This window comes from Mus musculus, chromosome 3 (assembly GCF_000001635.26).
Source record: "Mus musculus strain C57BL/6J chromosome 3, GRCm38.p6 C57BL/6J".
Classification (NCBI taxonomy): Eukaryota; Metazoa; Chordata; class Mammalia; order Rodentia; family Muridae; genus Mus; species Mus musculus.
The window spans coordinates 138,038,545-138,048,760 of record NC_000069.6 but is presented as its reverse complement, the minus strand read 5'-3'; positions in this window follow the sequence as shown (position 1 = coordinate 138,048,760).

The window sequence follows — 10,216 nt, the reverse complement described above, 5'->3', positions numbered from 1 at the left end:
TATGGCCTTGGGACTTTATTCCTGTTAGGGCTGTCCAGTAACTTTTGTGTTCTAGTAGTTATGGGTCAATACACATCTGTTAAATATGCATAGATTCATATTTCAGTAAGAGTATTTCTAACTCAGCAGCTTGCTTTATGCATCCTGTTTCAAATGGTCCAAATTCCTTCAGTTTACAGAAGTATAACTGACAAATTGGTATGTATTTAAGATGTACAAAGTAGTATTTTTATACACATTGTGACACCATTAGCACAGTCAGACTAGTTGGCATATCGATGACCTCACACACACATTGTTTAGTACTCAGAATTCAGGATCTACTCTATTCATAAATGTTAAGCTTACAATTCAGTGTTACTAATTGTGGAGACCCTCTCTAGGAGGTTTGGCCTAGTTTCAAGGAAAATGGTTGTACTTGTAGCTCAGTGATGATGCACACAGTCTAATCTATTCTTACGGCACTGTCCTATGGTCTTGCAGTATACAGCTCATCCAGCCATACACGGTATGCTGACTATGATCGCCATGCTGACATAAGATGTATTCATCCTGGATAATTCAAACCTTGTACTTTTTTATTTTTCAGACAGTCTTCTGTCACCTAGGCTAGGCCAAAGCTTTATCATTGACGAAAATGGCCTTAACTCATGATCCTCCTGCCTCCTCCTCCCAAGTATTGTAATCATGGGTATGCACCAGTGTACTTGGTTTACGCAGTACCCAGGGCTTTGTGCATGTGAGGCAAGCACTCTGCAATCTGAGCTATAGCCCTAGCCCCAGCACTTCATGCTTCTGGACCCAAGCCAGGTTTTGTTTGAAAGTCACTGGATGACTTACCTTGTCTTTCTTTCTTTCTTTCTTTCTTTCTTTCTTTCTTTCTTTCTCAAAATGAACAGTAAATTATTTATTTTTATTATTGTTAACTAATAACAATACATTATTAGTTAGACAGAATGGCTGGTACACAGGTGTTCATCACATTGTCATGTGAACACATTTTCATTATTAAAAAAAGAAAAAGCATTTCAAGTGTATATTAAATTTTCTGTTGCATAAGCATGAGCAAGTTAAAACAAGTCTTTGTTTCTTTTCTCTCTCTCTCTCTCTGTGTGTGAGTGTGTGTGTGTGTGTGTGTGTGTGTGTGTGTGGCTTTTTTTTTGAGACATTTGAACTTTTTGTGAGCCTTGACTTGCTTGCCAGCCAAATATGATCTTATGACCTTAAACTAGTCATCCTCCTGCCTCCACATCTCGAGTGCTGGGATTACAGCCATATATCACCAAATTCTGTTTCCCATAATCACCTTAAAATAGTGTTTTGTTGGAGCCATTTTTCTATGAATTCAACTTTATAAGATTCCACACACAAGTGAGCTGGTCATGGAGTATTTGTGTTTATAAGCACTAATCTCTTACACTTACTCCACTGAGGTTGACAATGAAGAGTAGCCATGGTGACAGAAATGTCCCCCAATGGGGTCCTCATCATGAACTGATCTCTGCTGTTCATAACATCTCAGCAAACTTGTCAAACAAGTAGAGGAGGCCACTGTTTTCTGGCAAAGTGGGTGTGTGTTCCCTTGATCAAGATTCCCCCCTCATCCAGGACTATAAATACCATCCTAAGAGGAAGGTGAGAATGGTTTAGTGGGATTTCTCAAATTCAAAGAGAACTGGAGCACAGTTCCTCTAGGAACAAAAATGGACACATGACCCGGCTCCAAGCCATAGAAAGTTACACAGCAAGGTCATTGGTATTGCAATCAAACCATGTGCTGTGTTAGAATCCAGAGTCCCTACATACCCACCATGTGACCTGGGCGTGTTTAACCTTGCAGCCCTCCGCTCATTCTTGTGTGAGGTGAGTTATAGTCATCCCTCCACTTGGGACTATGGGAAGAAGTAAAGAGGATAACGCAGACCCGTGGCCAGAGCCTATGTGTGCTTTCTCTGAATCACGCTAGAGACAAAGGAGCTGAGCACGTGGTAGGCAGCCATCAAACCCTTACTACTTGACATGATTTCATGAGCAACTGTATGCTTAAGAAATAACTAGATAATCAAAAGAAAGAGCTTTGGAGGCATACCGTGAGAAAGGAGGAGACCATTGTGCTTTGAATGTGAAATGTCCTCCACGGGCTTGCTCCCAGTTGGTGGCTCTGTTTTGAAAGCTGGCAGAAGTTGGAGGTAGGGCATAGCTGGAGGAAAAGGGCCACTGATGGGTATGGCTTATAGCCTGGTTCCTGGCTTGCACACTGAGATGTGAGAGAGTTGCTATGTCTTTCCAGATATGATGAAGTATATATCTCTCACACTGAGCTAGAATAAATCTTTCCTCCCTTAGGCTACTTCCCAACTTGTCTAATTCAGAGACTAACTCTCTCCACATTAACTCCCCAGGTCTTCTTTCTCAGAAATAGAAATGTGGAGAAGAAAAGAAAGTGAGAAAAGAAAATGCTCCCTACGCTAAAACAGAGAGTTATGAAAACAGTCCAAATAATACGTCTCCTGTAGCTTCGTTTGTGAAATTTTCGTTTGTGCTGGGCCATGCCTTAAGTCAGTGGATCACTCATTTCCAGAAAGCAGATAATAAGAAAAATTTCTTCCCAGACTCATGGGCACTGCTTTGGATTTGGATTCGGCCATGCCTACCTGTGGGGGGCTATCCCATGCACTGCATCGCTCTAAGCAATACCCTGGGCTTCTACTCACGCCATGACATTAGCACACTCCACCTTGCCATCTAAAGTGGTCTGAGTGAAAAAAGTCCCCATAAGCTCAGCTGTTTGGACATCCAGCTGGTGACACTGTTTGGGGAGGTTTAGGAGTTAGGGCTTTTGGGGAGGAAGTCTGTCACTGGAAGGCAACTTTGAGAGGTCACAGCCTCATCCCCTGTCCTGTTCACTTTCTTTGTTTTGTGGTTCTGGTTGAAGATGTGATCTCTCAGCTTCCTGCCTCAGCCCACTGCTGCCATATCTCTGCAGTGGATGCATCCTCTGGAAGCATAAGCTCGAAGATGCTCTTTCTTCTGTAAGGTGCCTTAGTCACGGTGTTTTACCAAAGCAATAGAAACGTTACTAATCCACTGGGCCAACCGAAAAAATCTTTGGGCTAGGGGAGGGTGTGGTGGTTGAAATGCTTGCTGCACCAGCAGGATGATCTAGGTACAGGTTCCTAGCGTTCACACCAAGGTTGTGAGTCCTGTCATCCATCTATAATCCCATCCCTAAGAGTGACACAGAGAGGCAGACCTCAGGGAGCTTTTGGACAGACAGTTTAGCAAAAATGCTGAGCTACAGGATTAGTGAAAGACCCTGTCTCAAAGGTAGAGGTCAACAGAGGAAGACACCCAGCACTGACTTCTGGGACCTCTGACCTCGATACGTGCATGTCTGAGTGATCTCTGTCTCTCTGTCTCTGTCTTTTCATCCTCTCTCTCTCTCTCTCTCTCTCTCTCTCTCTCTCACACACACACACAGAGAGAGAGAGAGAGAGAGAGAGAGAGAGAGAGAGAGAGAGAGAATGTAAAAGAACAAAAATATCACCAAAAAAAAAAAAAAAGAGCCGGGCATGGTGGTGCACACCTTTAATCCCAGCACTCGGGAGGCAGAGGCAGGCGGATTTCTGAGTTCGAGGCCAGCCTGGTCTACAAAGTGAGTTCCAGAACAGCAAGGGCTATACAGAGAAACCCTGTCTCGAAAAACCATAAAAACAAACAACAACAACAACAACAAAAAAAAAACAAAAACCCAACAAAACAAAACAAACAACAAACAAAAGCAAATGAGCAATAGATACTTCTGTTTCCCCAGATTTGCCCTCTAACCCTGTATGTTTGGGGGAAAGGCACTCCAAAGTCTGTAAGGTCTGTCTGTATGAAATGTCTGTAAGACACTGGAAAACACCATCTTTGTGGGAATTCTCCAACATGTTCAGAAAAGATACCGTACTTTACCAACCCCCTCTCTTGCTGTGTCCAGGCCTTGACTGCCCCAGCCCACCCACTTTATGTTCTCAAACTGTGTGCTGTAGGAATCATTGCTTTTTGTCCTGTGTGTGTGTGTGGGGGGGGTTTGTTTTGTTTTTGTCTGTCTGTCTGTTTGTTTGTTTGTTTGTTTTTGGTGCTTTGCATCCTGGGGCTTTACAACTAACCAAGATAATTTTAAATATGCTTAAAGACATAGAAAATGCAATGTTAGAATAAAATGTTCTTCAAGAGGTGTTGCTAGAAAAGTACAGTGGAAAATTTTTAAACACAGATAATTTTGATTATTTTTTTTAAACAGAGAGAGAAGGGGAAATGGGCGCAATATTATAAATAAGTCTTCCAGTTGGAGTTTGCCTTTGCCAGATGTCTTCAAGGACCTTGTATTTGCTGTCAGTGCCACACAATTTGCCAGAGTTGCCAGCTGCAGAACAATTAACATCGAACTATTTTTATTCCTGACCAAATCCCCCCCGACTGTCTAGAGCAATTAGAACGTTCATCACTACTATACCAAATGCAAGCTGGGTCTAGTGGTACAGGCCTGTCATCCCAACCAGTCTGGAGGCTCTGCTGGTTAGTTTAACTGTATGTTGGATGGAACCTAGAGTCACCTGGGACGTGAAAACCTCAACTGAAAAATTGGCTATCAGAGTCTTACAAATAGAGAGGTGGATGCTCGAAGCCAACCATTGGACAGGGGTGGGGGGCCCCCAATAGGGGAGTTAGAGAAAGGCCTGAAGGAGTTGAAGGGGTTTGCAACCCCCATAAGAGGAACAACAATATCAACCAACCAGATGCCCCAGAGCTCCCAGGGACTAAGCCATCAACAAAGGAGTACCCATGAAGGGACCCATGGCTCCAGCTGTATATGTAGCAGAGGATGGCCTTGTCATGCATCAATGGGAGGAGAGGTCCTTGGTCCTATGAAGGCTTGATAGATGCCCCAGTGTAGGGGAATAGAAGGTGGGGAGGTGGGATTGGGTGGGTGGGTGGAGGAATACCCTCACTGAAGCAGGGGGAGGGAGGATGTGATAGGGGGTTCCCGGGAGGGGGGGAACCATGAAAGGGGATAACATTTGATATGTAAATAAAGAAAATATTCAATAAAAAAGAAAAAAAGAGAGAAGAAAAATTGACTAGGACAGACGGGCCGTTGGCCATGTCTGTGAGAGGCTGTCTTGACTGATAGAGGACAGCTCAGCTCTCTGTAGGCAGTGTCATCCCTTTGCAGGTGGTCCCGGGTTGTGTAAGACGGAGACCTGGACAGGAGCCAGAGAGAGAGAGAGAGAGAGCCAACAGGCAGCATTTCACCATGGTTTCTTAACTCGGTAACTGCTTGAGTTACTGCCTGACTCCGTCAGTGATGGTTTGTGACCTGGAAGTGTAAGATGAAACAAGTGGTTCCCCTCTCGCAAGTGGCTTTTTCTCAGTGTTTATAACAACAGAAAGCAAACTGGAACAGAGGCTGGTGCAGGAAGATTGCAAAGCCAAGGACTGCCACGGCCTCAGAGTGAGCCCAAGGTCAGCCTGGACATCTTAGCAAGATCCTGTCTTAAAAGAAAAAGAGGGCCAAGAATTGGGTCCATGGAAAGCACTTTGCCTACGTCACACTTTGTGTGAGGCTCTGGAGACACAATTCCTACTACAGAACAGGGAAAGTGTGTAAGAAAGAGATTTTTGCTCCCGCTGTCACCCCCCCCCCCCCGTATTCACATTAATTTTGTTTTAAGTCCTCATTAAAATAGTTGAAACCTTAATTGGAATGAACTTCATCTCCCTTTGTTCTCAGCTGACATCTGCTTCACCCCGGCCAGTACCTGATTCCCACAGATTAGTCACCTTGTTTTAGTGGAACTTAAAATATCGGGAGAAAGGAACATTTGTTCATATTTCAGAGACATCACGGATACTGAAATGCTGATGAAATAGGATCTCAGACCCGACTCCCCTGGATTCACCCTGAGGGATCAGCACTGGCCCCCGCCTGGGAGCATTAAGTCTCCCCTCCTGTTGATTTAAAGTCATCCGGACTCAGCTTGCGGACTTACTGTCCGATGCAGACAGAATCTTCTCTACCTAGAAAGGGTGGTCACACCAGGTCACGCTGGATGGGACTGAGCGAGCGAATTAAAGCCTAAGCTGGCAGCTGTCTTTGCCTGTTAAGTAGTCTTTCTGCCCTAGAGCAAATGGTGGTGACAGTCACCTAGTCGGACACATTCAAAAGTTCACTTTGACTTGTAACTTCGTGTACACGTGTGTGCGTGTACACACATATCAACCACTAACACTTCCATAGTTTTTAGCTTCTAGGCTGCTCTGGCAAGTATCTTTTCAGGGCTGCCCGGGCTGCCCAGCTCCACAGACAGTGAACAGTCAATTTATTTGTGACATCCTTTGCATAAAAAGTGAGCATTCACAGAAAATGTGTCATAGAAAAGTTGCAAGCCACATCAACTTTTTTGTTTTGTTTTGTTTCCATTTTGTTTCTTTGGGAACAAAGAAACAACACCAGCTGGTTTAGAACCCTTTTAAGTACCTGAACACAACTCAGCCCTCAGGCCATCCTCCTACCCCCACCCCTACCACCAGACTCAGGAGAACCTCAGATGGAACTGCAGGAGAAAGCCAGACAGAGACACGCAGTTAAAGAGGTGGCAACTTTGCATAGTCTCTTGAACTTGGTGCTGCAGTGAGGCAGAGATCCAATCCCAAATATAGACCTCACAGTGACAGTAGGAATTTGCATAGTGTTGCCTGGCCACACTTGCTGTTTCCATTATAAAGGTCACGGTCATTAACTTTGCAATTACCTTTATTTGAATACCTATAGAGTACTGGGGAGATGCCCAGCATTTTGTTTGTAATTACTATAACCTCTCTGGTTACTTCTAGCTTACAAAAGAGAAAATTTTGGAAAGGGCTAAATAACTTACTGGAGCTTGTAGTTGGAGAAAGGCCTCCCTTTTCAACTAAAAAAAAAAAAAAAAAAAAAAAAGTATGACTTGCCCTGCACAGGGACTCAAGCCCCTAGCACTAGCTACACAGGAGGCTACAGCAGGAGGATCTCTCGAACAAGGAGTTCCAAACCTGCTTTAGCAGTACACTGATACTTTCATCCCTTTAAAAGAAAAAAAAAATATGGCATCCTATTTTTGTGGGGCTAGGTCATGTATGTCCATGTATGTGCAGGTACACGTGAAGACCAGGGTGTTCTTTCTCAGGTGGCCACCCTATTTGGCGGAGACAGTGCCTTTCACTGGCCTGGAGTTCACTGATGAGACTAGGTTGGCCAGTGAGTCCTAGAGATCTGCCTATTTCTGCATCCCCAGCATCGGAGTGACAAGGGCCTGCCTCCACTCCTGGCTTCTCTACATGGGTTCTAGGTCTTCTCCACGCTGCTCTGACAAGTACTTTAATATCCCCAGCATTGTTTTTATGTGCTTGCAGAAAACATTAGGAAGATATTTTAAATAAAATAGTTCTGAATAAATTTAATAAAAATCAAGTAATTCCTCTATACTAAAAACTGTAAAGGAGGAAGAAATCCAATTTAAAAGATTTAAGCGAGTTGAGAAGCATAAATACAGATCAGCAAATATAGTATCGCTAAGATTTCAATTACTAGGGCTGGAGAGATGACTCAGCAGTTAAGAGCACTGGCTGCTCTCTTAAAGGACTAGGGTTCAATTCCCAGTACCTACATGGCAGCTCACAACTGTCTGTAACTCCAGTTCCAGGGGATCTGATACCCTTGCTCAGACATACATGTAGGCAGAACACCAATGAGCATAAAATAAAAAATAAATTAAAAAAATACTTTAATTCTTTCTAAATTGACCTATAGATGAAACATGATCCTAATCCAAACACTAGGGCAGTTTTGCATAATTGATAATATGATGTCACAGATTGAAATATTAATGCTTCTATGATTTAAAGAACTAGTATGAAAGTATAGGGAGTGAAAGAAATGGTATTACCATTACTGCAGAAAATAAGGGATGGGATGGATTAAAGGATCAGAAACAAGGCTCATGAGTTCAGAATTAGTTGACTTTCTACTATCAACAAAAAGTGATTTTTTTCAACAGTAGAGCTAGATAATCAAAATTATATGTTAAAAAATAAACCACATTCTCTGCCTCCCAGAACTCCTGAAGGAGAAGCAGCAAACGTTAAACTCCCCGTTATGTCTGAGCCGCAGCAGACGGGATCCTTTGTCGTCAGTAATGGCGGTCTGCTTCACGCCATGCTGCTCCAGAAGTAAATTCGCATCTTCAGCCAAGATGAGAAATCATTTTTATGCTCGAACCAAAATATTCTGCTGTGTAACCAAGCAGCTTGCAGATGTTAAAGTAGAAGTCAGAGGACTCCGGATGGACATTAGCAGTCATTAGAAGGCACATATGTCCTTGCCACTTGCGTGGTTAATACTGAGTTCTCGCAGATGCTCACGGCTGCCCTTTGACATGAATACTTGTCACGGCTGGTACTGACAAACTCAGAATGATTTCTGACCAGCCTGCCTGCCGTGCTGGCTCATCAGGACATCAACCTCTCCTCTTTCTTAATAAATCATGCAGCAAGACAGAACTTTCTTTGATTAAAACAAGTGCACAAATATAAGAAACTATAGTTTTCTTACTTTGTAGAATACTTATAGTGGGAAAAAGTCAAGTTGCACTAAGTCACTTTTAATGTCTAAATGATACTGATGCTATGTGCGTGACATCTAATCTGCAGAGTAGATCTTCTCTGAAATAGTGTCCTATTTCCCAGAATGCTGATATGATTGAGACAGTCTCCATCCTCTGGGTAAATAGTTTTCAAAATATTATGCCCTGATACTAGTGTGTTTTGTGGAGCAAGCATGTCACTGTTAAAATGGAGACTGTGGGATTGTTCCAAGATTAATCTTAAGGAGTAATTGATACTTTAGATATGTCAGTCACTAATTCTTCCTTTGGTGGAAACCATGTCTGGTGTATTAATAGTAGATATAGAAGAATTTTGCTCATATTAAATAATGTGGGAGGTTATGAATATTAAAGCTAATGTACTGGCTGGTTTTGTGAGTCAACTTGACACAAGCTGGAGTTATCATAGAGAAAGGACCCTCCCTTGAGGAAATGCCTCCATGAGATCCAGCTGTAAGGCATTTTCTCAATTAGTGATCAAGGGAAGGGGGGCCCATTGTGGGTGGTGCCATCCCTGGGCTGGTAGTTCTGGATTCTATAAGAAAGCAAGCTGAGCAAGCCAGGGGAAACAATCCATAAAGCAGCATTCCTCCATGGCCTCTGCCTCATTATCCTGTCCTGAGTTCCTTTGGTGATGAACAGCAATGTGGAAGTGTAAGCTAAATAAACCCTTTCCTTCCCAACTTGCTTCTTGGTCATGATGTTTTGTGCAGGAATACAAACCCTGACTAAGACAACTAACATCTTGGAGTTTTTCTGGGGGTGAGTTATTCATCCTGTGGAACTTGAGACAATGAGGGTGAGGTTTGCATGAGTTTGATAAATCATAGAGACCTTCCGATTCTGTAGATGACCTAGTCCCTAAAGGCCTCTTTTAGGGATGAAACTGAATAATGTGAAGTCAAGTTTGGGTTTGATTCTTCCCAAAAGGAAAAGACAGAGGTCCTGTTTCTCATTACTGGGGGAAGTGAGGGTTGGGGAAATAGATAGAGATTTGAAACAGTGCTAGCTGTAGTCTGTGATTAAAACCAAATAAATAATGATAAGATACAGTCCTGACACTAATTTTGAATAGTAAGTAAGAAAGCCAAGCTATTTTTAGAATAAAATAAATTTTAGTATCTGTTATGGTATGGCTATGAAACAACTCAAATCTCAGGAGTTTAAATCTTGATCAGACCTGGTGCATTGGGGAAGTGATTGGATCATTAATGGCCCTGACTTAATCAATGCATGCGCCTCTGAGAAACGCATAATTTGATGCCCTGATTGAGAGGTAGTACACACACACACACACACACACACACACACATCAATTTTTTTAACAATAAAAAAAAAGTTCTCATGAATCAGGAAAAACAAAGACAAAACAAAATAAAAAACAACTAACTGGACCTAGATCTTGATTTTAGACTTCCAGCTTTCAGAACTATGAGCAAATGAATTTTAGTTGTTGTCAGAAGCCATCTAGAAAGGCAAGTCAACTGACTTTTCTGGAGATGGCCCACTGTTTTGTATGTGATGGGTGA